The 17,633-nt window shown below is 47.3% G+C and overlaps 1 long non-coding RNA gene across 4 annotated transcripts in view; it reads right to left on the reverse strand.

The window, feature by feature from the left end:
- Window positions 1-161: 161 nt before the first annotated feature.
- Window positions 162-17,633, reverse strand: part of LOC114017615 (uncharacterized) — a 29,222-nt gene continuing 11,750 nt past the window's right edge. For 3 of the 4 annotated variants that reach the window (XR_008730886.1, XR_003562771.2, XR_008730885.1), the window contains exons 4-9: window positions 16,855-17,609; window positions 15,187-15,593; window positions 11,002-11,156; window positions 9,622-9,941; window positions 5,168-5,301; window positions 1,502-2,028 (exon numbers count right to left, since the gene is read on the reverse strand). This is a non-coding gene — a long non-coding RNA (uncharacterized LOC114017615). Of the gene's footprint in view, window positions 287-1,501; window positions 2,029-5,167; window positions 5,302-9,621; window positions 9,942-11,001; window positions 11,157-15,186; window positions 15,594-16,854; window positions 17,610-17,633 lie in introns of those variants that run through there. The other variant, XR_008730887.1, reaches the window with a different exon arrangement.

A 17,633-nucleotide genomic window follows, 5' to 3' on the forward strand; every position in this document is an offset into this window, starting at 1 on the left:
ATCACTTTAACATAGGCTGAAGCATGGCTTTTACTCACAGTTGGTTGCTGTTCATAATTACAATTGCAAAAAGATATTGGAAGTTCAGAGCAGTGCTCTAATTCTGACCCCTCTTCCCTTCTGCCACGCACCACTCATCAATTACGCTTTCCTGTGCAGTTTTCCTTCTAGTATCCCCATACTTTGGTAGAATGCCCATGGAGACAGGGTTATCTCATGACATGCTGTACCAAGCTGCAGAATGTTTAAGTACATTAAGGAGCCAGTTGCTCAAAGAGATCTAACACTATTAAAAAAAAAAAAAAAAAAAAAAAGAAAGAAGAAAAAGAAGAAGAAAAAAACCCAAGTCAAATATTTCTGTACGTTAATACACGCTAATGCAATTTTTGATACCACTAGTATCTCAGAAGAGCCCCAAGAACCTGGAAACAAGACATTGTACATCATTTATTCTTCAGCATCCGTGGGTCTTTATTGTCTCATCATCATCGTGTGCACGTTTTTGTGCCTAAGGAGGCACCACGGTAAGTAGTTTGACCACCTAACCTTTGCCTGGATGCATTTGATTCCACTCCTTCTCACAGCTTCACAGAAGTTGTGTTCAAAGCTCTATGAAAATCCCCATATAATTATCCCAACTGATCGCTGAGACGTCCTGATCGAGTGCACCAGTTAGGATACTGAATCTTTACGAATTTAATTTCCCCTGTGTATTGTTCCCTTCCAGAGACGGGGGGGGGGGGGAGGGGGGGCGGAACTAAAGTGAGAACAAATACAAAGTTCAGACTTCAGAATAACTGGAATTTTTTCTCCTGTTTTGCAAATAATCAAGTTAGAAATAAATAGGAGTCTCAGCCACTCAAATGCAGTCAAGTTCTATCCAGTTACATTTTCTATTCCTAGCTTTCCCTTTAAATTATCAAATAATTACAGTATTAATCTCTCCTGCTTTGCAGGAACTCTCACACAGCTGCTGGGTCCTAAACCAAGAGTGTAACTTGGGGGTCCCCCATATGTTAATTTAAGTGATCTCACATTTTTCTATTACAATCCCATGGATCTTTTTAATGATTTTATTAATTTCTTTTTAGGAAAATGAAATTTTTTCCTCTTCCATAAAATTTGATATGTTTGCCCATAGGATGGCTTTAGGATTTTCCATGCCTTTTTCTCCCTAACTAGTTCACTGAACACAGAGAAAACCAGCCACAAATACACTGGGAATTTTTCTGCTCCTATTCAGAGGACCTCTGCAGAACACAGGAACTCGCTCTATAAATATAACATTCTGTGTTGATTAGCTTTCATCAGAATAGCTATTCCCAAATCCAGTTTGGAAACAGATTTTTATTCTTTGAGGTCCACTCAGCAATGCAAGGTCTCCTATAGTAATTAATACTCCCTCCATAAGCAGAAAGGCACCTTCTCCATGCTGATTTATTAAAACATCTTTCTTTTTCCCAGCAAAGGAGAACTCCATTAACCCAACAGAGACACGAGAGCCTGGTATGTTTCAATTTTTCCATCACCAAATCCTGACCATGTCCTGCATAACCATGTCCCGAGAACAAAACTTTGTGTAGCACAAAATGTGGTGTAGGATCAGAACTGGACCTAGTGACACCCTCAGTGCCCAGACAGCACGGCGTGCCTGGTGTGAGACATCACCCCGGCTGAGCTGAGGCGAGGAACCAAGGCTCTTCACCACAAAGGTACTGTAGGCACCAAAATTCCTGTTAAAACATATTAATTTGTAAGTACTGTTCCAGTAAGAGTTTAGGCACCTAAAGCCCCTCTCGATCTGGTTCAGACCCTGTGCGTAACACAAAAAATGACCCGCAGTGAGGAAAATGAGTGAAAAGAAAGACTCGCATATGTGGCTAGCATGAACTCACCCAGGTGTTGCAATCAGTTGCAGAGAAATCAGACGGGCAGAATGCAGAAGATGTGACCGGAGCTGTCAGTCCAGGGGCAGGGCTGGGGGGACCAAAGGGCACCAAACGGGTTGCAGAGCTCCCAAAGGGCGAGCTGGAGGAAAGAGGATTAAAAGCAATGTATTCTAAGTGGCTAGAAAAATAGATGGCAAAGGAGGACTTTGTAAGAGAGATGAATTGTTGTGGTTTAACCCCGGCTGGTAACTGAGCCCCACACAGCCGCTCGCTCACTGCCCCTCACCCAGAGCGATGGGGAGGGGAATCAGAAAGGAATGGGAAACTGGAGGGTTGAGATAAGAACAATTTAGTAATTGAAATAATATAAACCAAAAAACCACCACCACAACAGCAATAGTAATAACAACAACAACAGCAGCAAAGTTGAAGCGAAAAGGAGGGAAAAAGGGAGAGGAATGAAATCCAAAGGGAAGAGATAAAGGAAAACAAGTGATGCACAACACGATCGCTCACCACCTGCTGACTGATGCCCAGCCAGCCCCCAAGCAGCGATCAGCTGGCCCCGGCCACCTCCCCAGTTTATATACCAAGCGTGGTGTCCCATGCTATGGAACATCCCTTTGGCTAGTTTGGGTCAGCTGTCCTGGCTGTGTCCCCTCCAAATTTCCTGTGCCCCGCCCCCCCCAGCCCTCTCGCTGGCAGGGCCCAGGAAACCGAAAAGTCCTTGGTTTAGTATAAACATCACCCAGCAACAACTGAAACCATCAGTGTGTTATCAGCATTGTTCTCACCCCAAATCCAAACCACAGTAAGGCACCAGCTACTAAGAAGAAAATTAACTTCATCCCAGCTGAAACCAGGAGATTAATTTATAGATAAATTTGCAGATTTTGGAGAAGGATAAAGATTTATTTGGAAAATAATAAGACAAATAGGTAAGAAGCAAGAGACCAGGAAATGAGAGAGCAGGGGCAATGAGGAAAAGGTAGTCTGGGGTTCAGTGGTGATAATAAGAAAGATTTCATAAACTGAGTAGGGAAATCCGGGAACAAGTGGCACAAGGAGAACTAGGGGACAGCACCACGATCCTGTTATCCCTTCCATCCCGGTTTCACCTGGAAGCCCAGATGTCCTCACATAGGCTGCGTTAAATCATTCTGCTGCTGCAGAAAGATGCCAGAGAAGAGAACTAACTGTAGAAAATGAATTTACAGAACATGCCTGCGTTAATGTAAATAAATAAAAATGGCAAAGACTCCTGCAGACAACCATGGGGCGTGCAGCCCCAGTTCTAGCTTCTCACCAGTACATTGTTCCGTTCTCTTTTGGGAAAGCTTCCCTTTCGTTAGGAAGAACCTACGGATGCTCCCCCATAACGGCAGAATTCAAAACACAGCCTGTGTCGATGGGTGGGTATTTGCACCGTGTGTTTGTCTCTTAAATGGGGGAATAAAAGCAGCCAGCTTTCTCGTTTGCTTTTTTTCAGGATCCTGTTTCTAGTCTGATTTGATTACGGTTTGAATACGGACAAAGGGGAGAAGGGGAAGGTTTTCCTAGGATACAAACATGTAAAATGAATCCGTGAGGAAGACAATACTGAGTCAGGTTAATTTCTCCCAAGTAAAGGCAAGAATGCTTGTGGGAGAATTTTTCTTTGAGTTTCTAAGAACATTCTTCCAAGGATTCAGGTTTTCATTCCAGTTTATCTCCTTGCAAAGTTCTTTGAGCACCACAAATGTCTAAAGCCATCGTTAACCAAAATCAAGTGAGTACTTGAGTGTGTGCGTGTGTTTTGTGGAAGACAGGGAAGGAGGAGAAGGGTATTTTCCTTTTACAAAGAATTCTCTTAAATAAGGAGTGAGGAAATATTGAAATATAGCACACACCGGTTTTCTCTTGATGGGATGATCGGTTAGCTAAGTTATCGCATATTGCTTTTGTCCACAATCAATCAATGGAAATAACAAATGATCAGCAGTGACTGACCCCGGCCAAACTCAATTTTATTTTTTTTTTAACAAGTAGCTGTGTATAACTGCATCAAGCTAAGTTTTCCTCCCAATACTGGCACAAAAAAGTGATTAAGCTGCATGCTCAGGTTTGCAGGAAAGAAGATAAAAAGGAGGTGAAGACCAGGGTGCCATTTGAAGTTTGAAAAGAACGCTCACACCCTTCTTCTGCACCACTTCTTCAGCTCTCGCTTGGGGACCATCCATCTGCTCTTGCAAAACACCACTCTCAAAAATTACTCTTAGCAATATTTGCACCAGAGGTATACAGCAGTGAGCAGAGAGTCTTGAACTTGCTTAAAAATTTCCATGGCATCTGGAAAGGAAGGATGTACTAGGTCTCAGGCTGCACCTAACACACCAGATGATTTGCACTCAAGTTAATGGAAGAAAATAAGACACTATCTTTGTATTTTATCTTGGTATCGCTCCAGCTAACACCATAGCTGTTACGCACGGTGTACATTCACCCTGCTGTTTAGGTAAGCTGAATGGTTCATTACACACACGGTACACTTGCTCTGCCTCCCCCCGACCTTTAAACTCAGTCGCCGTGTCTGTGTACATAAAACTCAGCGGTAATTGTTTCTGCACTAAGTTGTTAGTTCGAGCCATTAGACATGTTGACATTTTAGTTTGGGTTTTGTTGTGGGTTTTTTTGGTTGTTTTTTTTTTTTTTTTTTAATATATAAATGATCAATTTGGTAAATCATTGGTAATCCTCACTAAAAAAGAAGGAGAACTGTCTCTTAGAAAAATTCAGTTTGAACTTTTTGTTTTAGTGGGCCAGTCCTTGCATGGCTAGAGACTAATTATTTTAGGTGAAGGAATGGGAAACTTGGAGCAAGTTCGGTATGAATAAGCCCAGAAATCGACCTTTAGTTGCATTTATTGCTCAGCTGATAAAGGTACACTTAGTTTCATAGTCTACAAGTAGCTTTCAGAACAAGAAAAAAAATGTTTCTCTGAAACAGATCCTACCTCAGTGGTCTTAAACTGAAAAACAAGGACAGCCATTCAGTGGAGAGCTTAAATGATTTGAACAAAAGGCATGAAACTTCTCCGATTGCTTTCCACGATCTGATACAGCCTTTGCAGGCAGAAGGGGGAAAGTAAAAAGTCCATCCTTCCAGAGAACAAGTGCGTGCGAAACAATACAGTTGGCGAGGATGCTTCGCAATACTCTGCCCATACCATAGTATGTATGAGGAAGGGTCCAAAGACCCTCAGGAAGGTAAGGAGGGGTGCTGGGGACAGGCAGGTTACCTGTCTGAGTTTCCAGCTAGCTCGGCAGTGCATCCATCTGGGCACATACAGCTTTCCCTCTGTCATCCCAGTGAGCTGAAACCACCAGCAGGTCGGCTCAGAGCAGCCCCAGGATGATGACTGGCAGCTGGGACCTAGAACGAGACCGAACACACGGGGAAGAAGTGTTGCAGCATCCAGAGGACAAAGCCTGGCGGAATCTTCACGTGGCTTGTTTCACCTGTACAGCAAAGCTGAACTTCCTCAGGTCCCCAGGGAGCCAAGTCCGATTTGGACAATGAGATTTTGGTAGACAGGCAGGAAGTACCTCACCACCTCACCGTCAGACACACTAGCATAGACAAGTGAAGCACAGGAGCCTGCGGTAAATTCATCTTTTAGAGCAAACGATTTGAAAGGCTGCGCCTTTTGAAGCAGGGAAACAAAAGGTGTTGACTGAAACCATCTGCCTCTTAAGGTGCAGATGAGCCATTCAGATCAATCACAGCATCGCTCGGTTTTCACCACCTTTTCCAAGAAAAGAAAAAAGTTGTTATTTCCACCGTCCATCGGCTTTAAAACTGGCCCATGAACGGAAGGGCTGTACTATGTCACTTAAGCTGCTACATGTTCATCTCGATCCTCTAGCGCACCTCTCGGTAACATCATGTCACCCCGGAGACATCGCGCCCAACGGCGGCTGTGTTAGGGCTCGGTGGGTGGGCGCCAGCTTCTGCAGAGGGGCAGGACCCCAGTGGGAGCCGGGCAGCCTCGTGATTCCCCTGTGCCCTCAGCATGGGACTGAAAGGAGCCGGTATTGGGTTAAACCCCGCGGTGAAACGGCTGAATCGCGACGGCGCACTGAAGGAAATGATGGCAGAATCGCAACGGCGCACTAAAGGAAACAATGGCAGAATCACAACGGTGCACTATAGGAAACAACTAGGCTCAGGGCCCATTCTGTGGGAGGTGTACAGCACCTCTGCAGCCTCCCTAAGACATGGTCTGAGGGCCTCCGATTTATATTACAGAATTTTCTACTTGTCTTTCCTTTGCTACTTTTGCCCCAAATACGTTGTATGGGTACGGTCACACAGGAAGCCCGAAGAACAGAAACACGGCTCTGCAGCTCTTCGTTACACCCACAGACCCGCGTGGAAGGCAAACAGCAAAGCCTGAGGAGCTGAAGGGCTCAATGCCAGTGAAGCACGTTACTGCTCGTCACTGCCATCTCTTCTTGCACGGGAGGGACACCTGGCTGGTTCCACCCTCCCAAGCACCAGCACAGCACACAAACCTCCTACAAGGCCAGATGAGATGATGAGGCTTGTGGTAAAACACATCAGCCATCCTCATTTTGCTTTATCCGTTTATTCCCCCCATTGTGCTTCCTTATAAAGACATACAAAATTTAGAAGAGCGTGAGGCTTAAACATTTGCCAACTCTTGGCCCCCAAATGCCTATCGGATGGGGGGCTGCTTCTGGCAAACCACAAACTTTTTCATATTGCCAGACCAAGCAGCAGCTCGCCGAGCCTTGCTTCTCCACTTACCTGCTTTGCAATACTTCCCACCACATCCCGGCGGCAGCCTGACCCCACTGCAGCTCACAAGGCTCTCAGGCAGCGAGGAGAGCGCCGAAGGGAGCGCTACAGCGACATGAACGTGAGAAGCAGAGCTCGCGCCTCCAAGAAAAAGGCATCACCCTACGTTGCTAAGTTTCCTGCTGCTTTCCCCCTAAGAGTGTCCAGGGCTGGAAGTTGTAGGAGTGCTCCCAAGGGCAAAGAGACAGGGTGTACAGCCAATGCTCGCCCCTCGCTTCGCCCCACTGCTCCACCTGGGTCCTGCAGTACCTGCGGTACCTGCACCGCTAAGGCAGTGGGTGCTGGAAGAAGGGGCAGCACAGACAGATGGAAACATAGGATGGGTCAGGACTCAGCAGCCAAGCTCCACACCAAAGCCTTGCTCCCTGCACCCCCTGCCATTCCCCGTGTCGCCTGCTTGGATCTTTCCAGCCTCCAGGCAAGTGCTACCATTCCCTGGGTCTCCCTATATCCCACGTCCTCACCAGGGGATGGAGGATGCAAGCCTGGAGCTGAGCCCCGAGGCTAGACCACAGCACCTGCAGGCTGAGGGAAGAGGCAAACACCCATGTCCCTGGGTGGGCTGTTCCCCATCCTGCTCCTTGCACAGGGTTCCTCATTCTGCGGTCTCCATGGCTCTGGTTCCCTACCCCATTTCACATCAACAAATGTCCGCCCAGGCGAACGGGAACCAGGGAGAGAGGCAGACACACGGATGGTGGCTGGGGAAGAGAGAGGAGCAGATTTCAGAGGGAGACAGACAGCAGGAGAGGAAGACCTGAGCGGGCACCCAGATAAAGATCCCCAAGGAGACCACCCGAGCCTAGGGGATGGCAGAGTTAACTATGAAGCTCGAGATGAAAACAACCCCACGTCCCTCAATACAGAGTGAAGAAATCTCATTTTCCTCTGAGTTTTAAGTGGCAACTACTATTTTGCATTCAAAAAGCCTCCCCCTGGGCCAGGCCTGCTCATGCTCATTCCTGCTCACCTAATGAAAAGGAAAACGCCTGGGAACCAGGTAACTCCCCATTTCCACCCACACAGGTCGGTGGCATGTGTCAGTCACATGAATCAACCGCACTCGTACTCCCTGTTTCCTACAGGTAACCAGACTGTGCCCTTTGCATCACTGACAAACACACCTACATCGCTCGCCCCAACGCAGATTTCCCTTTCTGCCTCCTCGCACGTACACACAGACGGATGGGCCACGACTGCCACAGCCACTGTAGGCAGCCAAAGGAGGAGAGCCAAAGCAACAGGGGATAACCAGGTCTGGAAACACATTCAAGAGGCTGAGCTTCTAACTGTTATGAATCGTGGCCTGTGGGACAGGAGTTATGCTATAGTGGACTTGTATAATTAATTACGTGTCTTGTACAATTGGTTTTAGTCAGGCTGCATGCTCCATCAGCTGAAGTTTGGAGTAAAGGCTGTGCTTGGCATGGGATGTAACCGGACTTAACTGAGAACACGGGAGCCATCGTTTAGCACAAATGAAGAGTAAAACTTTGCTGGCTTTAAGCTAGCAATACGTTGGCTGGGTTTTCATCCAAGTGGCATTTGTTCTCAGATAAACCAACTCAAATTCTCTCTTTAGATGAGATTTTCTAGACGAGATAGTGCATAGGCACTGGTTTCTAGTTATCAGACGCCCGCACATAGCATTGCCAAGACTCCCCTCCGCAGCAGCACCGCGGTGTTTGCTGCAGCTCGGCCACCTCTGCGGCGGAGACACAAACTTGTCACCTGGCAGAGAAGCACACACCCCCAGTTTTCACCATGCAGCTTGGGAAAAGGGGAAAGGCAACCAGAAGCAGGGGTACTCAACAAGCATGCTACTGATGTACGGAAAGGAACTTTAATTATTGTTGGTTACTAACCACAGTATCGTATCAGGCAATCTCCCCAGTCCACCCCAGCAAGACACATGCACTGGGACTCAGCACTTCCTAAAATCAAGCTGCCTTGGCTAATAAGAATCTCTTGAACTTATTAATAACTACCTAGCTATGTCTTGCGATCTGAAATTGTGGCTAATAATATTTTCTGGGGATGACTTGCCCCTCAGCTGGGTAGTATCTGGAAAAAGGCACACCGACTGCGTGCACAGAGTGACTGCACCCAGTCAGGTGCACCAACACGGGTCTGCACAGCGAGACTTGGGACTGAGACCATGACTCCTCAGGTCTCAGCACCGTTCGTTTTGTGGTTGCAAAGAGCTGGTTTTTTACCCAACACAAAGGGATTCAGCACCATCGAAATCTACAGAGCTACTTCACCTCACCCCACCTGCTGTGTGGGCATTCAGGCTTCAGACGACAGTTCTTCAAACAGAGCTCGAGGTAACCCGTGAAGTCACTACTCACACATTTCTGGCTGTAGTCACAAGGGCTGCACTTATTTTCTCTCACGTAACCTGTTCTAAACCAATGCACGCCTCAGTTAAAGAGAGGGGATAGTTGACTTTCAGTGCTCGCTATGAAACTTGCCTACTTTCTAGTGTTTCTGGGTTATGGGAAGGATGGTGGAGCAGGGGTGGCTTCTGCTAGGTTTTTTTAATTCCTCTTTTACATTGTTAATAGCCAGAAGTCTACTACCTAAACTTTACATCAGGGATTTAGCCTCATGTTGCTGCATTTTCCCAAATCCTGTGGAGGCCCAGAAGCTCTGAGAAATGCCATTTCAATTGCATTTAATAAAAACCACGAATTAAATAACTTGCAGCTCCCTTCATCCATGCCTTAGACATCAACAGTTGTGGTTTTCTGGAAGAAAACAGTAGGTTCAGTAGACCCTCCATTTTCTCAGGAAAATCACATTTAAATGGCTAACTACAGTGGCAACCTCTGTCGTGGTAAGAAAGCCAGACACAAAACTTCACCTTACATGGTTTGTGGTAATAGTGTCACCACCAGCTCCCCAGCTGGGGACCTCACAGGTGCACGAGATGGTCGGCTGCCTTGCTCGGGGGGTGCAACCCCCTGCGATGTACCAGCCTCCTCTTCTCTGCAGGCTGGGAACAGGCGTTACTAGAGCAGCAACAGTGGATCATAAGCAAGTGATGGGGTGTGAGAAGCCTGCTTTGATTTTGGTCACCGACTTGTGATGGAGCAAAGGTTGAGTGAGAACAGCTCTCAATACCCATGCAAGCTCTCATCCTCCAGTGTGTAGTTTCTTCTCTTTGTTGGAGCATCAGAGCTCGAAACCTGCAAAAGAGAAAGGAAAGACAAACCAGAGACAAATGAGAAGTGTGAAAGTACTCTGGCTGACCTCAAATCGCAGGAGCAGGTGCCAGAAAGCAAGCTCAGTGAACAAAACAAGAGCAAAACATCTCCCTGGGACCCTGGAGAACCTCAAGTCTCCTTGCAGCACTCCTCCAGGGGTGTAGCCCTTGCTGAAGGGCAGGTTTCCACCAAGATGTGGAAGCTGACAAATGCTCAGAGCGAGATTTTAACTGGGTCAGGTGGACATGCAATGCTTCAGTTTCTCATCTTCTAAAGGTTTGCAGCACTTGCCTGTTGGCAAGAGGATACCTGACATCAGAATTATCAATGCCGCATCTGCCACCAGCACCAAAAGCCCTGGGAACATTCTTCCCTACTCAAAAAGAGAAGAAATTTAAGTCATCTCCGAAGTAGCTTTTGCAGCATATTTCTCCACATTTTTAAAAAATGCACCTGTTCCACATCTAGGAAATGTGAGTGCTGATCGCTTGGAAATCAGACAATTTCTGGCTGTCAGTTCCAATAATGAAACGGAACTGCCTTCCTGAAAGGCATAGGCACACATTTTTGGCTAAATGCGATGCATCTGCTCTTGGTAAAGCCACACAGGGCTACGCGTAAGATCACAGCAGATCTCTGTTGGATGGGGCACTTTGGCCACCCCTTTGTCCTGCCTGCACTTTAACTAGAGCCAGCTTTGAAGGCACACGGGCTTGCTCAGGGCCGGGTGCTTTCAACACTCCCCGTTTCCTATTTGTACATGTGAAAGAGACGGCGTTACAATTGCAGAGTAAAAGGCAAGAGAAAGGAGGCTGATCCAGGAGAAGACCACAATACCAAAGCCATCCTAAACAGGCTTTTCTCTGACTTGTGTCTTAAGACCTGTAGTGATGGTCTTGGCCACTCAAGACCATATTCCAGCATCTTATAACCTCTACCAATAGAGGCTTTTCCTAATATTGAGCCTGAAAATCCCTTCACAGACCTAAATCCGTTACTTCTTATTCTATTTAAAGTAGGTGTGGAGAACATTCACTCTTACCCTCTTAACGGGTTTGACTTTATGTATTTGAAGACATCACTTCTCCCAGTAGACTTAACGACTCCAAGTCTTTCAGCCTTTCCTCAGACCAGCAGTCTTGCTGCTGTTCTCCCTGCTCTCTCCAGCTGGTTGACACCTTTCTTGAAGCACAATGCCTAAAAAAAAAAAATCAGACTTGCTACCTTCTCAGATCGTATTTCTCTGAATCAGCAAATACAGTTCTCAAATAATTCCTTGGTTGCTTTACAGGAGAGAATAAAATCAAACGGTGCCCTGTGCTGGATAAAAGAGTGTGAATTCATAGATCTGGAACCCCCATTCTCGTTGCAGAAAACAGACAGGTATTACATAACAGCACCCTAATATCACCAAAACAATCTTAGGGGCATCACGTCAAGGGAAGTATGGGTTGTGAAAACTCTTTATAAAGCTAAAAATTGATTTTTGTATTACAAGCATGTATTTTGCCAGGAGTTGTGACAATCCTCAGCCTGAACACACCTGCCAACACCTACTGCAAAGACTGTTGAAAAAGGAGCTAGGAACACATAACTTCTTCCTTCCTTCCCCTGAAGAGATGGCACGGTATCCTTTTACCTTAGGAACCAGAGATATGCATCCTGATCAGGCCAAACATAGAACCGAGCTCTTTCGGTGGTGGGTTTGCACGTAAATAGCTCAGCTCATTGCTCTGTGGTTGGGGACCGCAAGAATTCCTTGCGCACCCATCCTGACCAAAGGCGATCGAGACACATGCTCTGGCATCTCACTTACATGGGATAGGGTCTGAAGACAGACCAGAAAGAGAAGTTAGCTTAGATCTTTCACAAACTTAGCTAAAATCTGTCAAAGCTCTCTGGCCATCATGCTCCTAGATGTATCAGGGAGCGCGGGGGGCACCCTCACCACAGAGGCAGAGTTAGGAGAGGGTCCCACATGCTGGGGAGGCTGCACTGCCTGGCTGGACGCTGCAGCAGCCACAGCCACCGTGACCGCTTGGCAGGCAAGAAGGAGGTGGCTCTTCTCCCCGTGGTCCAAAACAACCACCATCAGCAAAAAGAGCACCTCTCTGCAAAGAACGGGGAAGGAGCATGGCACCTAATCCATCCACACCACCTGCTGCTGGGACCACAGCCAAGAAGCCCCAGTTCTGGCCACAATAACGCGCGTCCTCTCTGTGTCCTAGAGGGTGCATCCATCACCTGTGGCTTGAACAGTGGGGTAGCAGACCCCGCTCAAGAGCTGACATTCTACCCCTGTCCCCAGGGGGGTGCCTGATGACCAGGGTTGGGGCTGTCCATGGGGCATGTCCATCTCCTGGCTGCCCTGCTCCTGGATGGGGGCTGGGACAGGTCCAGGCTGCCAGATCCTGCCCTGCTGCCCCCAGCACAGGCAGGGAAATCACCTGCCCATCCTACCCCACTTCTAATAGATATGCTCTGATTTCTCCAGGGGGGGGATGGGAAAGGATATAAACAAAAAAGGCAAAGCAATCTCCTGTTTTTACTTTATCTCATTACCACAAAGGGTGAAGTGGAAAGTACCAGACTTTTAACACACACTGTTGTCTTTCCTTTTCTGCACCACTGGAAATTTTGGATGAATGTGTCAAAGCACCCTACTTCCTCTGGGAGGTGGTTTTCCTAAACACCCTGATAATCTGAACCTGCTTGCAAAAACACCACCCTGGATGTTACCCCGGTTAGGATTACTTTCGCGCAGGGCCGCTGCTTGTGTAAAAAGCTGAACACAACTCGAAGTCTTTCCAGGGAAAAAATAATACGCTTGAAATCTATTCAACATACCGAAAGTGTACACAGAGAACAACTTTGATAGTCCCCATGAGTGGGTACAGAGGAGGGATGGAACTGTCGGAGCAGCCCATGCACCTGCATTTGCAAGTCACGTTTCTTCTTATTATAAACATTGGCCTCTGAGTTCACCATCCTAATCTAATAGTTATTTCCAAATAGTGAAGTGAGGGTAAAGTCTCACAGAAAGAGTGGATGCCACTGCGGGAACACAGGTCAAATATCAAGGAAGGCCCCGGGGGTGGGGGGTTGCCCTCACCAGGGAACTTTTTCCCAGTGTTTGCCAGTGTTTCACCCATTTGCTGCTATCAGGGAATGGCTGGTAGCAATGCTGGGAGCACACCTGTGGCCCGGCTGCCCACATCAGGGCGTTCAAGCCTGGAGGATGCTGCTTCACCCAGTCCAGTAAGGACCAAAGGACCAAAAAGCCTGTGCTATCTGTGATATCCCCATCCTTCACTTCAGCGCTGGCAAAATCCCTTAGTTATCCAGCAAGCACCCAAGGTAAAACTTTGAAGCTCTTGCCAGTCTAGACAAGGTCAGAACGAGTGACCAAGACCTCTGGCCGTCTTCTGAAGAGAAGGAAGATGAAAGGGCAGCGAGGAGCGGATGGGAGGATGCAGAAGCACGGCAGTCGCCTGGCTGTGCAGTGGCAGAACGCTCACTGCCTCTCACTGGGAGCATCCTCCCTCACTTCTGATCCTGCCGTAAGATGCTGGGCAGAAGACTACAGTTTTGGTAGACCACTAGATGGCAGGGAACGGCAGGGATTGAGCATCAGCATCCTCCTCCCCTGCGAGCAGGACCCCTTTTTTCGTACCCCCTAGCCCCCAAGTGCAAGCCAAGCCTGCAGACCAGCCCTCCTAAATTCAATGAGTGCATCAAAGCACAGGCACAACCCCTCTACACTCAACAAACCTCATTTTTTCCCCTCCCCTTCTTCTTTTTGAGTGATATTTTGGGGGTTCTTTGGTTTTGCTTTGTCTTCTTACAGTGCTGAAAGAAGACATGGCACCTGCTTCGACATGCCACTGAACTGTGGCACGGTGATGGTGCATGAACAGAGCTTGTTCTTTTTAGGGAACATCAAGTGCTTTTCTGCAATTCTTTGGAAGGAAAAAGTGGTTTCCGTTGATTAAGATCAAAATAAAACCCTTGCACCTTAAATTATATGCTTAATTGCTCACCCGTTTGCTCCTTCTCCTGAAGTGTTATGTGTCCAGAGGGAAAATCCCACAAAACTGTTGAAATTCCATGGCCACACAGGTTTACTCTGAGCAGTTTTCAGCACTACCAGCTGGGCTACAATTTTCATTTGCACTTTTGGCCAGGACAACTCTCAATTTGCTTAACGAAAAAACACCAAACCCATCTCACAATATTTATTCAGTTTCAAGTCTTTTCTCTAAGTCTGTGCTTTTTATTACTCTGACGTCAGTGAAAGACTATATAATCCAAAAAGTTATATTCCAAACAGAAATAAAGCAAAATTCTTCTTAACAGTATCTCTCTGCTACCTCCTGTCTCTCTTGACCCTGAGGAATGTCCTAGAGGGACAGAAGTTGCCCCCTGTCCCACCCTGCCTTGAGCCCCGGCTGTGCCTGGCCACATGAAGCCAAGGCAGGGAGCTGAGGGTCTTTGCTTTGGGTGGCTCCGCGATTGCCACAGGTCCCAATCCCCCTCCTCAACCTGCTGACAGGCTGCCTCATCTGCAAGGCTTGCTTCTACTTGGCTGTCCCAAATTACCTGCTAAAATAATTGACTTCTTTCTGTTTTCTTAAAATAACGTGGTTCTTTTGAATTCCATTTCTCTGCATTTTCTACTCCCATCCAGCTTTGTCTCTGACAGATGCGGTATTTCAAAACATGCTTATCTTTCTTTGGAGTTTTTTCTCCTCCCGGAAGTAACTAATTCAAATGTTAAATAAAACCTAATTTGCCACATGGGATATAATCACCCATCCCAAAACTGACCTTGTCATCCCCCTGGGCCACGACTCCGGTGTGGGATTCATCCCACCCACTGCAGAGAGCTACAGTGGAACGCTGAATCTGAGCCATCTACCACCAACTCCCTTAAGACTCGTGGGAGAAAAATTAATCATCTCTCACAATTTGCGCACATTACTGTTAAGTGGCCACTGGATGAATCACCATAAACAGGCTGACTGACTGCTTCATTGTGAGGAAAGCCTTCCCACCCCCAGGGTAGGGACCCAGTGGCTTCGGTATGGGCTTCACCAAGGAGAAGGCGACTTATTTTGGTCTGCTGTCATACACTTAGTTTCCATCATCCTCAAGCCTTCTTTCCAACTGCAGCAAAGTACATCTGCCTGGATTAATTAAGGCAGGTCTAAGAATGAGATCTGCTCACCTGATGTGTATGCTGGATCTAAGTTTGATCCACTCACTGGGTTGTGATCCAGGACTGAATATCCTCGATCCATGTTAACTTGTGGGCGTCCTGCTACCAACACTGGATAAAAACTGAGCAGCTACTATGAGCCGTGGCAGAAAGCGCCTCTCTCAGCCCCTCAGACACGAAGGAGTGGAAACCACTGAAGGTCCAGGGTTGCTCCCAGGAGCTTGGAGCAGTGAGCATGTTACAGATGACAGGAGGCAGGTGCCAGTGGGAGGGCTGGAGCGCATCCTCAGCAATGCAGAGCAGGCTTGGAGTGGGCTCGCCTTCTTCCCCACTAGCATCAAGTTAGCGGCAAATGGAAGTCAGAGATGGGATGGCCTTCTGGCCAGCCCATAGGTTTCCTCTGATCCCTGTAGCATCTGAAGCGAGATTACAGGGGTTTAGGTAAAAGAGGGAGAAGTAGGGTGGGTCTGACATTATAGCTTTCATATCAGACAAGGCGAGTGCAGACATCAGTTTGCACACAGTGGTTGGTGGCGATAGAATCCCAGTTTTCTGCCGCACAGAAAAACCATCTGATTGCAGCTTGTCCCAACCATGTTCTGGGATAAGCATCTCCTGAGGGCTCTTGGCAGGTGAGTGAGAAGGAAGGAAATCAATAAGAAGTAAAAAGAGTGTTTTGATGGTTTCATGCCTGCCTAAGCAGAGAGCATTTGAGGGGAGCCGATGTACCACGCAAGTGGTTGCAGCTGCAGTTAACCTCCTTCCATCACGGAAAAGGCCAACTCCTCTGCAGTATGTGGGGGCAGGGGTGTCGCATTCCTGGCACGACCTACTGTTAGAGCTGCTCTGTTAAAATAATTCACACATAAACCACTAGAAACACTCATCAAACACCTCTTGGAAAACCAAAGACTAAATCCCAAACTACTGCCTCCCTTCCTTACCCAAGGACAAGGCTCCTGGAAAAGCCGTCATGCCCTTTGTGATCAAAGCATGACGTCCATGAAGCCAGGAGAACGTCAGGTCAGCCATTCAGCATAACCCCTCTGTCATGAATTCCAGAAATGGAGGAGGAGGAGGAGGAGGGGGAGGAAGAAAGGAAGGGGATTTACTCAAGGTCCAGCCAGCAGATCAGTGCCAGCAGGGGAAGTGCGTCCCAGGCTGTGGGTGACAGTGCACTCGGATGGGTGGCAGAGCTGGCAAGGACCGCCACGTGGCAATTTCCACCCTGCATTTGCTATTCTGAGCCCTGTAAAATGCCTTGCTCAAAGGACTGTCCCAGCGAGGCACAAAGTACAGCTTGCCCTAGCCAGAAAACACACTTATTGTCCTTAACTATCACTTATCTCCCAAAGAGTAGAAAACAAACATAACCTATTACAGGGCCCCAGAGAACTGTAATTCACCCAAATACGGGGGAGGGAGACTGTTCAACCCAGTCTTGAAAATTTTAACAAGATGTCTACAATTAATCTCCCTAGCATTCTCAGGGTTCTTTTTCCAGAAATAAACGTCCTTCTGCTAGCTACTGTTTTTCCAAAAGAAGGGCTATATTGCCAGCATGTGTACCTTTGAGTACTAGTTGCACAGGATTAGATTATCTTTACGTTTCAACCATTCTTGCTTTGCTTTAACACTGAAGTGCCAGATACATGCCCTAGTAGATTAGTCTGCTACTTCAGTGAAGAGTCTTGCTTTAAAAATCACGTATTTTCACAGGCAGCGCTTTGAAGCAGCTCCTACTTTTGAAGTACACAGAACGTAAATTCCTACCAGTATTCCCACCGTCGCTTCAACACCGCTACTACAGAAACACTTCCATTATAGGAACCATTGGATGTCATGGAGCAAATCGCATGATCTGAGAGGATACTGTGACCTTTGAGTATTTTTCTTTCTTATAAAATAAGAAATAAAATTTCTTCAGTCATCAGTGAGGGCAGCTGAGATGTCCGCATCCCCAAGGAAAAAGGGTAGCAGATAGTCAGAAAAAAAATCATGTAGAGGTAACTTTTGTGGTTCAGCCAAGCTAAAAGGTCTCGTTCCCCATCCATACACACAAGATTTGGGTTCCACTAGCTGAGGCTTGCTGACTGTTAGAAAACACAAGTTCTCTGCGGCCACCTTGGGCAGTGCCCCTGGGGCTAACAACAATTACAGCTCACAGGAAAACTCAAGACCTCTCATTAGATTATCTGATCCAGCACACAGCTCTGGTGCAAGGGCTGATTTCCTCCAAACTCATCCAGGGGTCACGGAACCCACAGGAGCGTTGGCAGCACCCAGCGGGAAGCGTCAGGGCAGAGCGCAGGTGCTGGGAGTGATGGGCCCCTGGCACATCTTCCAAAGAAAACAGGTCTGAATGACGGAGTTCTGGCTTTCCTCTTACAGATGGTGACTGCACTCTGGCCCTCCCCGGGCTGGAAAGATTACTATAAGAAGAAATAAACATCATT

Source organism: Falco cherrug, chromosome 2 (assembly GCF_023634085.1).
Source record: "Falco cherrug isolate bFalChe1 chromosome 2, bFalChe1.pri, whole genome shotgun sequence".
NCBI lineage: Eukaryota > Metazoa > Chordata > Aves > Falconiformes > Falconidae > Falco > Falco cherrug.